This window comes from Entelurus aequoreus, linkage group LG16 (assembly GCF_033978785.1).
Source record: "Entelurus aequoreus isolate RoL-2023_Sb linkage group LG16, RoL_Eaeq_v1.1, whole genome shotgun sequence".
Classification (NCBI taxonomy): Eukaryota; Metazoa; Chordata; class Actinopteri; order Syngnathiformes; family Syngnathidae; genus Entelurus; species Entelurus aequoreus.
In genome coordinates, this window is record NC_084746.1 from 23,226,286 (window position 1) to 23,245,347 (window position 19,062).

Sequence of the window (19,062 nt, forward strand, 5' to 3'; positions counted from 1 at the left end):
CCCACTATATACGCCCTCTAGATCACTAAGATCTTCTGAGACCAATCTGTTAGCGGTTCCAAGAGTAAACTCAAATCAAGGGAGATCATCATTCAGTCACTATGCAACACATAGCTGGAATAAACTTCCTGAAGATGTCAGACTCTCCCCAACTCTCACTACTTTTAAAACTAGACTGAAGACTTTTATGTTCACCTTAGCTTTCAGCTAAATCTTTTAATCTTTTAACTTTTAACGTCTGCACTGTTTTTATTTTTATTGTCTGCATTTTAATTTTGCTTTTATTTTCTTTCATTTCACTTTGTTGTCTGTGAAGCACTTTGAGTCTGCCTTGTGTATGAAAAGCGCTATACAAATAAAGTTGCCTTGCCTTGCCTAAAAAAAACAAATAACGGTTTGAATTGGTCCAGGTTATCGGGGACTTTATTACTGACAGACAGGTGTCGCCGTGTGACCGCAGCCAGGCACGTAAGACAACCCTCGAATCCATGGCAACTTTTCTCTCGCTTTCACTCATTTGCCGATTTTCCACTAACGCAGGGGTATTTTGGACCCAAATAACACAAATCGTCTCTGTCTGGAGGAGCCAACGGGAGGAGGTGGGGGGAGGGGGGGGGGGGGGGGCTCGCTGTGGAGTTTACAGCGAGAGAGAGTAAGAGAGAGAGAGCGAGCGAGGGAGGGAGGGAGAGAGGGAGGAAGAGCGCCGTGCGGGTCTCGTGGAAAAGCAGCAAAACGTTTCTCTGCTTGCATCACGCAAGTGACGTCAATGTTCGGCCCTCGAGAGCCATATACCACACCATGATTGGTAGATTCCTTGTAACCCGGAAGAGTTAGGGCTACAAGGAATTCTGGGTATTTGTTCTGTTGTGTTTATGTTGAGTTACGTGTGGATGTTCTCCATAAATGTGTTTGTCATTCTTTTTTGGTGTGGGTTCACATTGTGGCGCATATTTGTAACATTGATAAAGTTTTTTTATACGGCCACTCTCAGTGTAACATGTGTGGCTGTTGAACAAGTATGCATTGCAGTCGCTTACGTGTGTCTGTTGAAGCCGCATATAACATGTGACTGTGCAGGCACATTGTTTGCATGTAGAAAAAATGGACGCTAAACCTCGTGCCCTTAATTTTGTTGTCCTCAGTATTGTTGACTCAATATTGATGTGCTCAGTATTGTTGACGGGTGAAAATCGTGAGGGTTGGCAAGAATGCTTCAGCTCCGCACACAGCGCTGTCAAGCGCTGTTCATATAAAACTTGTGGGTCGAACTAACATTAAACGTTCATATTAAGGTGCGGGCCGCACAATGACGTCTCGCGGGCCGCATGTTTGAGACCCCTGATCGAAACAGTACAGTTGCAATCCATTCAGAGCCCAGAGAATACGGTGACTTGAATGAATGAGAAATTTCACAGGTTTGTAAGTGACATTTTCATGGAACCCAGCATTCATGATGTTGAAGCCTGAGGTCTGCCTATATGAGAACCCTCTAAATTTGGTGTTGTGTGTGCTCGGCTGTACATGAGGTGGTCAGGTATGTTGCAAACTACTTTATGATGAAACACAGGACCTTGCTATCATTTATTTCCTTGCTTATTTATAGAGGTAAAAAGGAAAGTAAAAAGACCTTGTTTCCACCCTGTTTCGAACAGGGGACCTTTCGCGCGTAAAGCGAATGTGATAACCACTACACCATGGAAACTGCTGGAAGTCGCAGACCTTTATCGAGACTTACAAGTTGATTTTCGGCCAATGGAAAACACGGTTTTCGCTAGTCTTATTACTGTTATTAGCTGCATTGCATTTCTTGCCTTTTGTGGATGTTGTTAAATCCCTTGTGCACGTAGAATGTGTTCTACTTTGTAGCATGTTTTGTCTGTCGCAGCCCACATTTCAAACGTTCTTCCTCTTAACCGAGTTCATAAATCTCTTTTACACCACAGGCATTGGTGGCTCAGTGGTAGAATTCTCGCCTGCCACGCGGGAGACCCGATCCGATTCTCGGCCAATGCTTTCTGTTGCTTTTATTACATTTTAACTAATATTCATAAGGGACAAAAGCAATGTTTGTGACAACCGCAAGAGGCAGGCATTCCATCCAAAAGGCATATTGGACTCACCGAAGGCTGAAGCAGTGTACTTCTAGTTACGCCCATCCAAAGACAATGACACCGGGACATCGTAACATGAGATTTTATAATTTTTTGGGGAGTAATTAATCACTTAAACCAGTCAGTCTCTGTGGCGCAATCGGTCAGCGCGTTCGGCTGTTAACTGAGAGGATGGTGGTTCAAGCCCACCCAGGGACGAAATCTTGACATGAGCACGGAGGCCCGAGGGTTTTCTTGTACAGCCCATGTCCTTCTCTAAATTTGCAAAAAAGTTTCTACTGTAATTTCCGGACCATAAGCCGCTACTTTTTTCCCTCGTTTTGGTCCGTGCGGCTTTTACGACGGTGCGTCTATTTTACGGCTTACGGTAACCAAGGGCGCACACTACCGAAGATGCGCGAGACCGAGGCAGCCATCTTGCGCCAGGTAACGAGAGCAAAATAAAGAGTAGGAGAGCGTCAGCGACAGTTTGGAAAACAATATGGAAAACAAACGTAGAGGTGCATATGATGCTGCGTTTAAGTTAAAAGCAATCCATTTGGCTGTCAAAGAAGGGAATAGAGCTGCAGCACGTACCCTTGACATCAACGAATCAATGGTGAGACGTTGGAGACGGCAGCATGAAGAACTGATTCAATGCAAAAAGACAAACAAATCCTTCAGAGGTAATGAAAGCAGATGGCCGGAACTTGAAAACTTTCTTGAGGACTGGGTGAACACACAGACGGCCGGGGTGTTTCCACCGTGCAGATCCGACTGAAAGCCCAAACAACCGCCAAAGAAATGAATATTCAAGATTTTAGAGGCGGACCATCATGGTGTGTCAGATTTATGAGACGAAAGGGGCTGTCCATTAGGGCACGGACGACTCTGAGTCAGCAACTCCCTCCCGACCACGAGGAGAAAATAACAAACTTCCGCGAATTCACACAAAGAAAAATAGAGGAATATTCCATCGGACCGGACGAGATAATAAACATGGATGAAGTGCCTCTTTCCTTTGACTTGCCTCTCACAAGGACTGTTAACAAAAAAGGTGAATCGTCCATCACACTGAGAACAACTGGCGATGAGAGAACACATTTCACTTGTGTTCTGGGCTGCACAGCATCCGGACTAAAGCTTCCACCGATGGTGATTTTTAAACGGATTACTATGCCAAATGAAAAATTCCCGAAAGACATCTCCATAAAAGTCAACCAGAAAGGGTGGATGATGGAAAGCGTTATGAAGGAATGGCTGAATGAGTGCTATGTCAAGCGACCTGGGGGATTTTTTCACCAAAAAAAAGCACTGCTCGTTTTGGACAGCATGAGAGCCCATATAACAGATTCTGTGAAAGCAGCCATCAAGAGCACAAACTCTATTCCAGCTGTGATTCCTGGGGGCACAACGAAGCATTTGCAGCCACTGGACATCAGTGTGAATCGTGCTTTTAAAGTGGCACTACGAGTTCAGTGGGAGGCATGGATGACTAACGGTGAGAAATCCTTCACCAAAACTGGTCGCATGCGAAAAGCAACTTTTGCTCAAGTCTGCCAGTGGATCCTGACGGCATGGAAAAGTGTGAAAACATCCACGATCATCAACGGCTTTCGAAAAGCTGGACTGCTGCGTCGTGATGATGAAGAGGACTGCGTAACGGCTGACGGAGCCGAAGCTGTTGATTCCACTGACGAAGGTAGAGAAAGTGGCTGACGACGCCATTTTGGACCTGTTCTTCTCCGACACCGACGAAGACGATTTCGGTGGTTTTAGTACGCAGGAGGAAGACGATGACCAGTGATTAAAGACTGACTACCGTCACTACCGGTAATACCGTTGTATTATTTGTACTCTGCACAAATGCTGTTCGCCATGTTAAAGATGTGAAAGTTTGATTGAAAGATTTATTGTTAATAAATGGGACGCTTTGCGTTCCCAAACAGTCATCTCTGTCCCGACAATCCCCTCCGTGGTAGCAGGAACCCCTATATACTACAGTAATTACACATCAAAACGCCTGTGGCTTATAGTCGGGTGCGGCTTATATATGGAGCAATCTGTATTTTCCCCTAAATTTAGCTGGTGCGGCTTATAGTCAGGTGCGGCTTATAGTCCGGAAATTACGGTAGTTAAAACATGTGCCACGTTTGCAACATAACTTTTAAGCCATGCTTGTTTAAACTAATGTAAATTACTGATAATCAATGCTATCGCCTGAAATTGGCTATCATTAATTCAGTGTCGGGTTAGAGACATCGAGTTCAAATCCCATGCTGTTCCAGGCGCTGTAGCTGTCAGTCAAGATGCCTGTTTGTTAAATAGGAGATGTTGGGCTCAAATCCCGTCAGTGTCTGATGTTTTTTCTGTAACACTTTCTCAGTTTGTTTTCAAACCACGGGAATGCACGCCAAATTCTATTCGTTTTGAATAAAATCCCAATGGATCCACAGAGTTTGATGTTTACTACAATGTTTACTTTAAAAAATGCCATTTTAAATGTGGATTAAACCAGGACTCAGAAAGAAACACTACTTCAGATGGGTTCCAAATCACTTTGTTACAAGTAGTTTGTCTGAATATTCACCAGAGTAAGCATCTTGTAGTTTAAGGCAACAGAGTGGCGCAGCGGAAGCTTGCTGGGCCCATAACCCAGAGGTCGATGGATTGAAACCATCCTCTGCTATGATTTAGGTTTCAGGTGACTATTTGACTGATTCTTAATTTGAAAACAAGGCCAACACTCATTCAGACTGCAGCTGCCTTCTCTAGCTCTTTGGGAATTACACCTATGATTCCTGCTAAAATGAGAGGTAAAACATCTTATAAGTCAATCTAAACACTACAGTTGCAATGCATTCAAAGCCCTGAGAATACAATGACTTGAATGAATGAGAAATATCACAGGTTTGTGCGTGACATTTTCATGGAACCCAGCATTCATGATGTTGAAGCCTAAGGTCTGCCTATATGAGAACCCTCTAAATTTGGTGTCTTGTGTGCTCGGCTGTACATGAGGTGGCCAGGTATGTTGCAAACTACTTTATGATGAAACACAGGACCTTGCTATCATTTATTTCCTTCTTATTTATAGAGGTAAGAAGGAAAGTAAAAAGACCTTGTTTCGAACAGGGGACCTTTCACCTGTGAGGCGAATGTGATAACCACTACACCATGGAAACTGCTGCAAGTCGCAGACCTTTATCAAGACTTACAAGTTGATTTTCGGCCAATGGAAAACATGGTGCTCGCTAGTCTTATTACTGTTATTAACTGGATTGCATTTCTTGCCTTTTGTGGATGTTGTTAAATCCCTTGTGCACGTAGAATGTATTCTACTTTGTAGCATGTTTTGTCTGTCACAGCCCGCATTTCAAACATTCTTCTTCTTAACCGAGTTCATAAATCTCTTTTGCTCCACAGGCATTGGTGGCTCAGTGGTAGAATTCTCACCTGCCACGCGGGAGACCCGGGTCCGATTCCCAGCCAATGCATCCTGTTGATTTTATTACATTTTAACTAATATTCATAAGGGACAAAAGCAATGTTTGTGACAACCGCAAGACGCAGGCATTCCACCCAAATGGTATATTGGACTCACCGAAGGCTGAAGCAGTGTACTTCTAGTTACGCCCATTCAAAGACAATGACATCGGGACATCGTAACATGAGATTTTATAATTTTTTGGGGAGTAATTAATCACGTAAACCAGTCGGTCTCTGTGGCGCAATCGGTCAGCGCATTCGGCTGTGAACTGAGAGGATGGTGGTCCAAGCCCACCCAGGGACGAAATCTATACACGAGCACGGGTGTCCGAGGATTTTCTTGTACAGCCCATGTCCTTCTCTAAATTTGCAAAAAAGTTTCTCTTGAAAACATGTGCCACGTTTGCAACATAACTTTCAAGCCATGCTTGTTTAAACTAATGTAAATTACTGATAATCAATGCTATCGCCTCAAATTGGCTATCATTAATTCAGTTTAGGGTTATAGACATCGAGTTGAAATCCCATGCTGTTCCAGGCGCTGTAGCTGTCAGTCAAGGTGCCTGTTTGATAAATAGGAGATGTTGGGCTCAAATCCCGTCAGTGTCTTGATGTTTTTTCTGTAACACTTTCTCAGTTTGTTTTCAAACCACATAAAATGCAAGCCAAATTCTATTCGTTTTGAATAAAATCCCAATGGATCCACAGAGTTTGATGTTTACTACAATGTGTACTTAAAAAAAATGCCATTTTAAATGTGGATTAAACCAGGACTCAGAAAGAAACACTACTTCAGATGGGTTCCAAATCACTTTGTCACAAGTAGTTTGTCTGGATATTCACCAGAGTAAGCATCTTGTAGTTTAAGACAGCAGAGTGGCACAGCGGAAGCGTGCTGGACCCATAACCCAGAGGTCGATGGATCGAAACCATCCTCTGCTATGATTAAGGTTTCAGGTGACTATTTGAGTGATTTGCAACATAACTTTCAAGCCATGCTTGTTTAAACTAATGTAAGTTACTGATAATCAATGCTATCGCCTCAAATTGGCTATCATTAATTCAGTGTAGGGTTATAGACATCGAGTTGAAATCCCATGCTGTTCCAGGCGCTGTAGCTGTCAGTCAAGGTGCCTGTTTGTTAAACGCCTACTGAAATGAAATTTTCTTATTGAAACGGGGATAGCAGATCCATTATATGTGTCATACTTGATCATTTCGCGATATTGCCATATTTTTGCTGAACGGATTTAGTAGAGAACAACGACGATAAAGTTCGCAACTTTTGGTCGCTGATAAAAAAAGCCTAGCCTGTACCAAAAGTAGCGTGACGTCGCAGGTTGAAGGGCTCCTCACATTTCCCCATTGTTTACACCAGGGGTCACCAACGCGGTGCCCGCCGGCCTGTTCTAAAAATAGCTCAAATAGCAGCACTTACCAGTGAGCTGCCTCTATTTTTTAAATGGTATTTATTTACTAGCAAGTTGGTCTCGCTTTGCCCGACATTTTTAATTCTAAGACAGACAAAACTAAAATAGAATTTGAAAATCCAAGAAAATATTTTAAAGACTTGGTCTCCACTTGTTTAAATAGATTCATTATTTTTTTTACTTTGCTCCTTATAACTTTCAGAAAGACAATTTTAGAGAATAAATACAACCTTAAAAATGATTTTAGGATTTTTAAACACATCTACCTTTTTACCTTTTAAATTCCTTCCTCTTCTTTCCTGACAATTTAAATCAATGTTCAAGTATTTTTTATTTTTTTATTGTAAAGAATAATAAATACATTTTAATTTAATTCTTCATTTTAGCTCCTGTTTTTTCGACGAAGAATATTTGTGAAATATTTCTTCAAACTTATTATGATTAAAATTCAAAAAAATTATTCTGTCAAATCTAGAAAATCTGTAGAAACAAATTGAAATCTTATTTCAAAGTCTTTTGAATTTATTTTAAATTTTTTGTTCTGGAAAATCTACAAGAAATAATGATTTGTCTTTGTTAGAAATATAGCTTGGTCCAATTTGTTATATATTCTAACAAAGTGTAGATTGGATTTTAACCTATTTAAAACATGTCATCAAAATTCTCAAATTAATCTTAATCAGGAAAAATTACTAATGATGTTCCATAAATTCTTTTTTTGAAAGTTTTTCTCTTCTTTTTTTCGGTTGAATTTTGAATTTTAAAGAGTCGAAATTGAAGATAAACTATGTTTCAAAATGTAATTGTCATTTTTTTCGTGTTTTCTCCTCTTTTAAACCGTTCAATTAAGTGTAAATATCATTAATTATTAATAATAACATAGAGTTAAAGGTAAATTGAGCAAATTGGCTATTTCTGGCAATTTATTTAAGTGTGTATCAAACTGGTAGCCCTTCGCATTAATCAGTACCCAAGAAGTAGCTCTTGGTTTCAAAAAGGTTGGTGACCCCTGGTTTACACCAACAGCGAGAGCGATTCGGACCGAGAAAGTGACGATTACCCCATTAATTTGAGCGAGGATGAAAGATTTGTGGATGAGGTACGTGAGAGTGAAGGATTACAGTGCACTGCAGGACGTATCTTTTTTCGCTCTGACCGTAACTTAGGTACAAGGGCTCATTGGATTCCATACTTTCTCCTTTTTCTTTTGTGGATCACGGATTTGTATTTTAAACCATCTCGGATACTATATCCTCTTGAAAATGAGAGTCGAGAACGCGAAATGGACATTCACAGTCACTTTTATCTCCACGACAATACATCGGCAAAGCACTTTAGCTACGGAGCTAACGTGATAGCATTGTGCTTATGTAGTGGAAAGTCCAGGTTGTCAATGAGAACCAAAGTAGATTTAACACAAGAGTTTTATTTTACTCATAATCAAATGGTACAATGGTTGGGTTGAGTTGTCAAGCACACAGAAAGTTTTCCCCCGGGCGCGCCCGACAGCACGGAATAATGGCTACCAAAACACTCCCTTCGTTTGACTTTATCCCTTGCTTATCTCTCTTGTTAGTGCGTCAATGTCTTTTTTGTTTCCCCTATCTGTTCCATAACAACTCGAATCCTTTAGACAGTCAACACATTCTGTAGACAGGTTGGCACGACTTAATATTCACTTTTGTCCCACCTGCACAGAATAGAAGAGAAATTACATGAGCGTACATTCTTGACAGACATGTGTAGTGGATTGTCCGAAGCTTAAACAGGCAACAAAAGTAGTTTAGTACAACACATTTATTTACCCATTATCAGAAGTGCAGGTTGAATTGAGTTGGCCGTGCAGACAGACCACATGTCACTCCGGAGACAACAAGACACACACAAGCCAAAATCACTCCCGAGTTCTGGTCTTCTGCCATTTTTTATATGTCTGTTGTGCGTCATCGTTCCTTATCGAGTGCGTCAATGTCTTGTTTGCTTTTCCTATCTGTTCCATAACAACTCGAATCCTTTAGACAGTCAACACATTCTGTAGACAGGTTGGCACGACTTAATATTCACTTTTGTCCCACAACTGGTCCATTCAATGGCACAAAATACAAGAGTATTGAAAATGAGCGGACATTCTTAAAAGACAAGAAATATAGGTCAAAAGGTCAGAAATTCTACTACATACCCGCCTTCCAGGGTCTTAAGACCCTGGACCAAAACAATTTCTGATATAGACCACTAACTTAAATCTCTACCGCAGATAGAGGCAAAAACCTCAATGTTTTTATACGAGGCAAAAATTCCGTCTATGACCCTCCTTCAGAGCGATCGCTGTTACCAGCCTGCAGTAAAACCATCTCACAGAACACAATTAGTGGCCTACCCTTTGATTTAGTAAAGGAAAAACAAATACTTTGATCATGAACATCATTGAACATAAATAGATGAATGTATATAGACTTATGACTGTAAGACATTTGCAAAAATATTTTTCCCGGCATTTGCAATGAATGTAGTTACCAATATTGTTAAATATCAATTGATTTTGAACACACAACTGAATTTCGTATGAGTCCATGTTCGATTAGAGCTCGTATAGATGGCTCGGTGGTGCCTCAGGCTGGTGGCCTGCCGACACCTCGTTGGGCTTTTGGCTGCCTTGGTGAAGAAAGAGATCCACTCAAACAGTCTGTCTCTGTCTCTTCTTGGGGTGTGGTTCAGTCCATTGGGCAGACTATGCAATGGCATGTGCGTGCTGGCCGAAATTGGGGAAAACTCAGGTAGAGTTGGAGCTGTGGGGGCTTTGGGGAAGGCTGGGGCAGAGTATGGGGCGTGGGGCTTTGGTCCAGGCCCTCGGCTTGCTTCAGGCCTCCTCGCTGCTTCGGCACTCCCGACACTTCTTTCCACAGCTGCTGGAGTCCCGGTGGACACATTGGCTGGCAACCTTAGTTGTTCTCGTCATCGCTGGCAAGGTGTTGTCTCTCCTCTCGGTTCCTTCCAGTCAGGTATCGGGTGTTGGTCCTGGATTGGCTTTGACCGTGCCCCTCTTAGCGAGTGCAAGGGAATCTGGGATGGCTGCTTTCATCCGCAAATCTGCACAGAGGAACTGGCACACAAATTCTACATTTTGCAAACTTACCATTTTGGTCTCATGGTCTTTCCACCTTCCTAGGAAGCTGCTGGTCCTGAGAAGTGCTGATCTTGTGACTGAAGAAGATTAACCTGTTTTCTTAAATTAGGTGCCGTTGTTTGACCTAATCTTTTTGGGGAAACCATGTCGGGATATTAGATCATTCACAAAACATTTAATAACTGAATTGGCACCCTCCTTTGAGGTTGTGGTTGCTTTCGCCAACCACTGCAATTGTCAATCTAAATCATTACGTTCCTTTATCCTTGTACCGGATTGATCATATTGATTAAATAAACCTCAACACGCTCAAACTTGACCCAATCCAAACTCACCTCCCCCCTCTGTCCCTCTCACAGGGACAGTGTTAGTCGTAGTAATAGTAATAGTAATAGTAGTAGTAGTATTAGTAGTTTCAGAAACATCCAAGAAAAAGAAAAGACAGCTGATAGTCACGTGCAGCAAGAACAGAGGCGGAGGACAGGTCATGTTTGAGGTCACTGTTCGCTTTTGCAATAGTACTTTGATATTTTACAACACCTAGTGAATTATTGTGGCCTCAATAATTCACTAAATAGTTGTATTTAATTTAGTCTATCTATGATGGGAAAATGCACAAAAACATTAAGTTCAGAAACAGATGTGTTCTGTACCAGATTATATCTAAATAGCTACTTTCCATCTGTAGTCCCTGGCTACCTAAATTAAGGGGATCCACACCACAAATCAAGCAATAAAATTATGACACTAATTAATCATAATAAATATATACATTCATAATAATCAATAATTAATCAAAAAATAATCATACTGTAGCATGTAATCAATTTTAAGAAAAGTCACCAAATGCCCCTTCATGGACACATACTTACCATACAATACAACCACACCTTATTTACATCATCACACAAAGACAATACATGCTCTTGTTCACATCTGTCATCATTCATAACAACAACCAAGCTTTTAACAGCCATACCTCACAATTTACAACAAAATGCTCTCATGGATAAATATAATACTCATTAAATTGATGTGTCAACATAATGCCCCTCTTAGTGACCGTCTGAGCAGCCTTGATTGCTCCAAAGCCACTTTTTAATTTCAAATGTTCTATTCCTTTTGTTATAACATGGAGAAGGCTAATTGGTCTGTACATGTTCTGGTATTCTTTATTTCCTGCTTTATGGATTTAATTATAGTAGCAGTTTCTCGACGTGGTAGGGAAAGTGTTTTCCGTTATTGATTTATTTATCAATCGTTGTTATACGTGCAATAATACAATCCTTATATGTTTTTAGGAAGATAGTGTTCAACCCATATATATATCTCTAGATCGTGAGTCTGATAATGCAGTGAAGATTTTGTTTAACTTTGTTTCATTTGTTAATTCTAAAATTAGTCCATCCTGAATAAATGACAATTATTATTATTATTTGTATTCAGGGTTTGTACAGACTGGATGAAATGTTCATTAAAATTATTACTTATGTCCAGACTGTCTGCGATAGTAGCGCCATTGATATTTAATGTTATAGTGTTGTTTCTTGTTTGCTCTCTTTCCGTAAGTTTGTATCTGGTTTTCCATAACTTTCTAATGTTCCCTTTTGCAACTTTGATTACCTCTAAGTGAAAGTCAGCCTTAGACTTCCGCATAAACATTGTAATTTTGTTCCTCCAAACTTTTAAATCATACGATCTGTATTTAGACCTGTTATAATTTCTCTTATGAGACCTGAGTCCTCATGTCTTTATTAGAATCCAAATTGTTTTATTAATCCAAGGTATTTTTATTTTAGCACTCTTCTTTCTGGTTTTGTATTCGTGTATTTACAGATGTTCTCTTTAATTTTTGTCATCCAATTGTAATTCTAGTAGGGCTGCTTATCATTTGTATCATATAGAAGCCGTTTATAATATCCTTAAGTTTCTTTCTACGTGTTTTATTTAACCAGTCCAGATTAACGTCCTCCATGACGTTACTTCTTTCATACTATGCTGTTTGAGGATGTCTGAAAATGAATCAAGAAAAATGTCTTTAGCTGTGGTCGGTCGGTATACTACAATTACCTTGAAATACATTTCTGAGGAAAATGTGATTTTAATTTCAACATACTCAAACTGATCTACTTTTAATGTTTTCCCTTTCATAAATCATAATTCCTCCCCCCTTTGTCACTCGATCTGTCTTTTCTGTAATCTTGTCCCCCGGACATTAATTAGAACAAAAGTTGTTGTGGGTTTTAACCATGTCTCTGATAGACAAGGTAATCCGGATTAGAGTCTGACAGTAACTGCTGTATTTGTTCAGTATGTTTCCTGTGGTAGAAAGTTTAATAATGCGGACACGTTTGTTACTGAATACTTTCTACAGACTTCTGTCTTTCATGCGACTTTGTGTATGTAATAAGTAACTATAATTTTTTGATATGCTTAAATTTTATTTTAGCTCAGCTGTTGTGTAGCTGCTAGCTCTTTGTAGCCTACAGCAGGAATGTCCAAATTGCAACCAATAGTTATGTTTTTAACAGACAACCGAAATAATTGATTTGCGTATCGGTTCAATCAGCGGCAGCTACGCCCTGTTTTATCATTTGACCTAAATTTTTGGTTTCGTAGGCAGGACAGAGAGCAAAGGAACAATGTGGGTCATTAGTTGTCCATCTTATACCATTCTAATTGTTGTAAGGATAGTTCACATGAGCGGCCATACCTTGAGTCCCACCATATATAAGAGTCAAAAGGCTCCTATTATGAGTCGTCTAATTGGTGTTCATACACTTTGGCGGTTTGGGTGGCAGGACACACGGACGCACCTCAGTCAGCTAGTGCTAGGACAGTTGGAGCAGTCCCCGTCTTCCACTCGTTCCTGGGAGGCGTCCCTAGTAGTTGTCAGCTGATGTCGTGCTGTCAGGCAACATCAGGAAGTTCCTTCTGCGCAGTATTGAATTGTCAGGGCACAGTTCGTAAGCAGGTCATTACAAGGTGTGTGCAGGTTGACCACAAAGGAATGCTTCAAAGATTGTGTTGAACATTGTCCGTTGACACTTATGTCCAGCAGGGGTCTGTTTGTATCCTGCTGTTCGTCCTGATGTCACACCTGTATTTTTTGTGAGCATGTTCTGGCTACAACTTTGGAGCTTGTCTTGTTCAGATTGGCAGTCCCCCGGCTGCATATCCTTTCCACCCTCGCTTGACCTAGCACAACCGTGGCTACCACCCAAGTCCGTCTGTATGGTTTTACGTTTTGTTGAGGTTTTTTCCTCCAGAATTTGGAACTCAAAACATGTACACCCATCGTTTTCATATCCTCTCGGTTAGTTCAATTTGCATATCACGTTTTAAAATTACAGTCTTAACTATCCCATTAATTGCTAATCAATAACCTTAATTCAAAGATTATACGTACTACTTCATGTGTATTTAAGTACCCTTTTAATTCACTTAAAGATTATGTATAAGTTAATTTAAACTATCATTTGTCTATCAGTAGGCGTGAGCAAGCTGTCATGCTTGCACTCTGACCTCCCGCTGTGCGTGATATTCTCCAAAACAAAAGAATGTATTTATTCCCGTTTCTCCTTATCTTTCAGCTAAATCTTTTAATCTTTTAACTTTTAACGTCCGCACTGTGTTTATTTTTATTGTCTGCATTTTAATTTTGCTTTTATTTTCTTTCATTTCACTTTGTTGCATGAAAAACGCCACACAAACAAAACTGCCCCGCCTTGCCTTGCCTGTCTCCGACTGGTTATTCAACTTAGTCATAACAAACACACAAGGCCATGCTCTAAGCGCCATGCCTAATCACACTTCTCCTCTTTTTTTTTTGTATTTTTTATTTTTTAAACTTTACATATCGGCTCTTATTCTAATTATTAATGTAGGCTGTTATTTGTAATTATTATTCAACACTATTCACAGCAAACAGTTGTAAAGTTATAGTTATTCGCATTATACTCTCAAAATCTATAGCTAACTGAAAGCTGTTGAGATTTGGTTTGCCTCCTTCATCTCAGTGGCCTAGTGGTTAGAGTGTCCGCCCTGAGATCGGGAGGTCGCAAGCCCAAAACCCCGGCCGAGTCATACCAAAGACTACAAAAAATTTTGGGAGCCAAATCACCAAAAACGATTCCCGGGCGCATGGTATGGTGTACTGCAATGTCTAAGTAAAACTATAAATTACTCCAATCCAAAATGTCAGACTGCACTTCAAAGTTACCACCACAGCAGACATCTTCCTCAATCCTATCCCAATACTCCCATAAATTAAAAGTGTTTCACAACAGTGGTTAAGTAGTTATTTTAAGTAATAGATCTCAATATGTAGAAATTAATAAGACTAAATTTGCCCTAGTGTGTGAATGTTGTCTGTCTATCTATCTGTGTTGGCCCTGTGATGAGGTGGCGACCTGTCCAGGGTGCAAAGTCAAATTGTGAAACAAAAATTAAAGTTCAATCAAGTGGAAATTGACAGAGTATATGAACTACATTCTTGAGAATAGTAATTGATCATTAATATGTTGGAAGCCGCATATTGAACATATTAAAGAAAAATATCCAAATCCATTGCTATTCGGTATAAAGTAAAACACATGCTGAATAAGAAATGTCTGCACATGTTATATTATTCATTTATTTTTCCATATGTAACATTGTTTTGAAGTTTGGGGAAATGTTTATAGAAGAATTATAGACCCAATACTTAAACTTAAAAGGCTCATTTCAATATTACACAAGGCATTATTATGATCATATCAATCCATTTTTTAAGTCATAATGTGTTAAATGTTCAGATAATTTAATTTTAAAACAATTGCAATTATGTTTCCGAGTAAAGAACAACAGCCTTCCAGTTTGTATTCTTAGCTTATTTACATTATGAGGAGAAAACTATCATTTACGGGGGATATTGATTTTTTAAAATAGGTCAAGTAAAATAAAAATAAAAACACAAATGTATTTCAGTTTTAGGAGTTAAATGATGTACCATCCTCAGTGATGAGCTGAACACATGTAGTTTTTTGTTATGGTTTTGGAGACCCTTGAAAAGTAAAGTTTTCTCAACATTATAAAATATAGTAACAATTACTTTCATCTTTTAACGTTGATGTTCCAGGTAATTTAATGTCCAATAAATGTATATCATAGGCCAATATAAGCTTTGGCTTCCGCCTATTCTTTTTTCGGTCATTCTTTTTTCTTTTCTTTGCTGTGTGTAAATGTATATGATTGTTAATATGTCTAATTTACTGTTAAACTGCTCACACAAATTGGTTGATGGTTGATTATATGACTAAAATAAACTTATTTCATTTATTCATTCATTATCTATCGCACTCATAGTTTTATTCCATTTTGCATGTAATTATTCCTATTGATTTCTTCCCATTTCACTCAAACAACTAAACTAGGATGACAGGGAAAGCAAAACAATAACAGTGCAATACTTTTTTATATCATGGTCATTAATGCCTAGTTTCTCTTATTTTACTGTTCTATTTTTATTCTCCTTGTAATATTTTTCTATTCTGTTTCCATTTATACCCTTATTAGTTACTGATTACTTTTTACTTCTTCTTCCTGAGGGAACTCTCCTGAAGGAATCAATAACGTTTTATCTGTCTATCTATCTATCTATTACTAACCCGAGCACAATTCATGACGTCATGCTCATCTTGCAGACAGTTATTTCCATTTAGTTTTATTCTCTATTTGTAATTCTACATGCACCAATGTCACATAGAAATTTGCTTTCTTTGTTATTTATTTACATTATTATTTCTGGTTTACTTGCTGTCTGTTTACTTAAGTTCTCATATTTTGGTCTGTCTTCCTTCTGATTAGAATTTGTTTAACGCTTCTCTACGTTTTGTTTTGACAATGGCGCTGAGTGGCTCTTATCTGTACTTCTTCAGACTCTATGTTTCACAGATGCCCTTAGATGTATTAGAATATAAATTTAACTTTTATTTTATTGTGTGTTTATTCCTAAAAAAAAATTAAAATGTCAATGTATAATTAATTTATCTTTATCAAATTTAAATTCAATATTATTAATTTATTTGTTGTATAACTATTAATTCAAAGTTACAGTGTGTCCTAATCTATGATGTGTGTGTTTGTCGCAACTTCCCACAGGAACTGGATGGATCAGATAAGCAGCAAGGCTGTACCAAAAAAAGTATACTAGACATATAAATGAATGATGAATTAAACAATGTTTCAATGTCCCACAATCCGTATTTATTTATTGATATTTAAACGTGTAATTTTCCATATATCTATTATTTTACTGGACTTAGCAAGCACCTACTACTAGCACACTCTACAGACCGAGAATAACTGTTCAACCACACTTAGTAATGCCAAGCTAGATGCTAACCTAGCCTTACTATGCCTCAGTAAGCAAACTTTTGCTAACCTAGCCCAATGCTATGCTAACACAATGCTAACCTAGCTCAATGCTATCCTAGCTCAATGCTATCCGAACATTGTCACACCTCTTCGGCCCACGCCTCACGCAGCTGTCACTCACACAGCCTCGTCACACGCACACACTCTTATCTCAAAATGTCTCCCAGCTGAGACTCCTTTTTTTTCTTTTTTTTTTCTTTATATGCGTCACACAGTCACTCACACAGAGAATTTACCAGCACAGTTAAAAGTAAATGCAATAGACAACTATTTTTCTCATCCAGAAGCACAGCTGTATCATATCAGAACCTTAATAATAAGAACAACATTTATCATTCACTCTTAGATGGACAAATAGTCAAGTTTAAGGAGGGTATTCTGGACTTCCCTGCTTAGGCTGCTGCCCCCGCGATCCAACCTCCGAGAGCGGAATAAGATAATTAAATGGATAGATCATACACTCATATGTTTTCTGTACATAAACTTTGTCTACTTTCTCACACGCACACACATTTTAGACAATTTCCAAACTTTTACAGATAGCGGGGCTGTGAGAAAAAGCGTGAAGGGAGGTTGCGAGAGGGGGGGGGGGGGGAAGGAAGGGGGGAATTAAACCAGATAAGAAACCAGGTGCTACACAAAAGTTATTAAATTATGCAGATATATATATATAAATTTAAAAAACACACATTTTTATCCCACAACCCACGCCCCCCTGGTCCGGACCAATATAAACAACTAATGCACGCGTGCTTTTGTGGAATCGGCCGTCTCATATCACAAAAACCAGGTTCCATCATTGCTCATAAAACGGCGATTAACCCGTTTCATTGGAGCAGCACCTGCATTATCAAACTGACCAACACGGATCACTGGCCTCTAAGGCGCCATAGGACCACCAGGAATCACCCAGCAACCTACAGACATCGTGTCTGGTCAGTCCCATACAGTTTCACCAAGTTTCACCAAAGCTCTACCATATGGAGCCCGAGACGCCACCTGTCTATTCTGCAGCCATTAAACAGATTCGTGACAACTTGGCTCAGTTGATCTCCTTTACCGGAGTCACTGAATGGTCACCTAATATGAGGCTTTTTTACACGCTGAGTCACAAGGACTAGGGACCGCTGCAGTTTCCACATAGACAGGTGTCTCGCACTTTCACAGACATATCAATTTTATATGGGCCAAATGTCACAGCAGTTAGCAACCCTTGCCTTAAATTTATCTTTGTCCAACTCTGGCTAATTCTGATGCACTTGCAGAAAGAAGCATCCTCTGCCAACAACGACAGAGGATGAAGAGGTTAAAAGAAATTTTTCTTCTCACATCGTCTGTGCTTCTACACTCCAAACCACCAAAATTCTAATAACAATCCCCTTATGTTAAAAACAAGAAATCACAAGTTTTCAACAAACACACAGACAAATGATCACATATAAAACAACTCAATCCAACCATAATTTACCCCATTCCAGGTTGTTTTTGGAGAACCTGACTAAACCTATCTTTTATCAAAAATAGATTCAGCAATTAGTCTTATCGATCCGGCTCTCTCCAGGCAGAAAATGTTTACACTTTAAGCAAAACGCTTACCTTGTTATGCGCGCGTGCAGCACACTGTCTGCCTGACTGAGAGAGCGAGAGCGGCTGTCGACCTGTAGCTTCTAAACCATCCTGTTCGTGACGCCAATTTGTGTAGTGGATTGTCCGAAGCTTAAACAGGCAACAAAAGTAGTTTAGTACAACAAATGTATTTACCCATTATCAGAAGTGCAGGTTGAATTGAGTTGGCCGTGCAGACAGACCACATGTCACTCCGGAGACAACAAGACACACACAAGCCAAAATCACTCCCGAGTTCCGGTCTTCTGCCATTTTTTATATGTCTGTTGTGCGTCATCGTTCCTTATCGAGTGTGTCAATGTCTTGTTTGCTTTTCCTATCTGTTCCATAACAACTCGAATCCTTTAGACAGTCAACACATTCTGTAGACAGGTTGGCACGACTTAATATTCACTTTTGTCCCACAACTGGTCCATTCAATGGCACAAAATACAAGAGTATTGAAAATGAGCGGACATTCTTAAAAGACAAGAAATATAGGTCAAAAGGCCAGAAATTCTACTACACATGCAATATAGGTCAAAGGTCAGAAATCCTCATGCTTAAGTGCATATAGAAACAGACGAAATAAGCCCCTGACTGGAAGGATAGACAGAAGATCAACAATACTACCAAACTATGGACCTGTAACCACACGGTTAATGCTGTACCGCCTGGCGAAGCCTAGCAATGCTGTTGCTAACGACGCCATTGAAGCTAACTTAGCTACGGGACCTCGACAGAGCTATGCTAAAAACATTAGCTCTCCACCTACGCCAGCTCTCATCTGCTCATCAACACACGTGCTCACCTGCGTTCCAGCGATCAACGGCGCGATGAAGGACTTCACCCGCTCATCGATGCGGTCGGCGGCTAGCGTCGGATAGTGCGTCTGCTATCCAACTCA

The 19,062-nt window shown here is 39.7% G+C and overlaps 3 non-coding genes across 3 annotated transcripts; 2 read left to right on the top strand and 1 right to left on the bottom strand.

The window, feature by feature from the left end:
• Positions 1-1,629: 1,629 nt before the first annotated feature.
• trnav-uac (transfer RNA valine (anticodon UAC)) lies at positions 1,630-1,702 on the bottom strand. The gene has a single exon. It is a non-coding gene; the product is annotated as a tRNA-Val (tRNA).
• Positions 1,703-2,235: 533 nt separating this feature from the next.
• trnan-guu (transfer RNA asparagine (anticodon GUU)) lies at positions 2,236-2,309 on the top strand. Its single transcript has one exon. It is a non-coding gene; the product is annotated as a tRNA-Asn (tRNA).
• A 3,500-nt stretch (positions 2,310-5,809) lies between these two features.
• Positions 5,810-5,883, top strand: trnah-gug (transfer RNA histidin (anticodon GUG)). The gene has a single exon. It is a non-coding gene; the product is annotated as a tRNA-His (tRNA).
• The last annotated feature ends 13,179 nt before the right edge of the window (positions 5,884-19,062 follow it).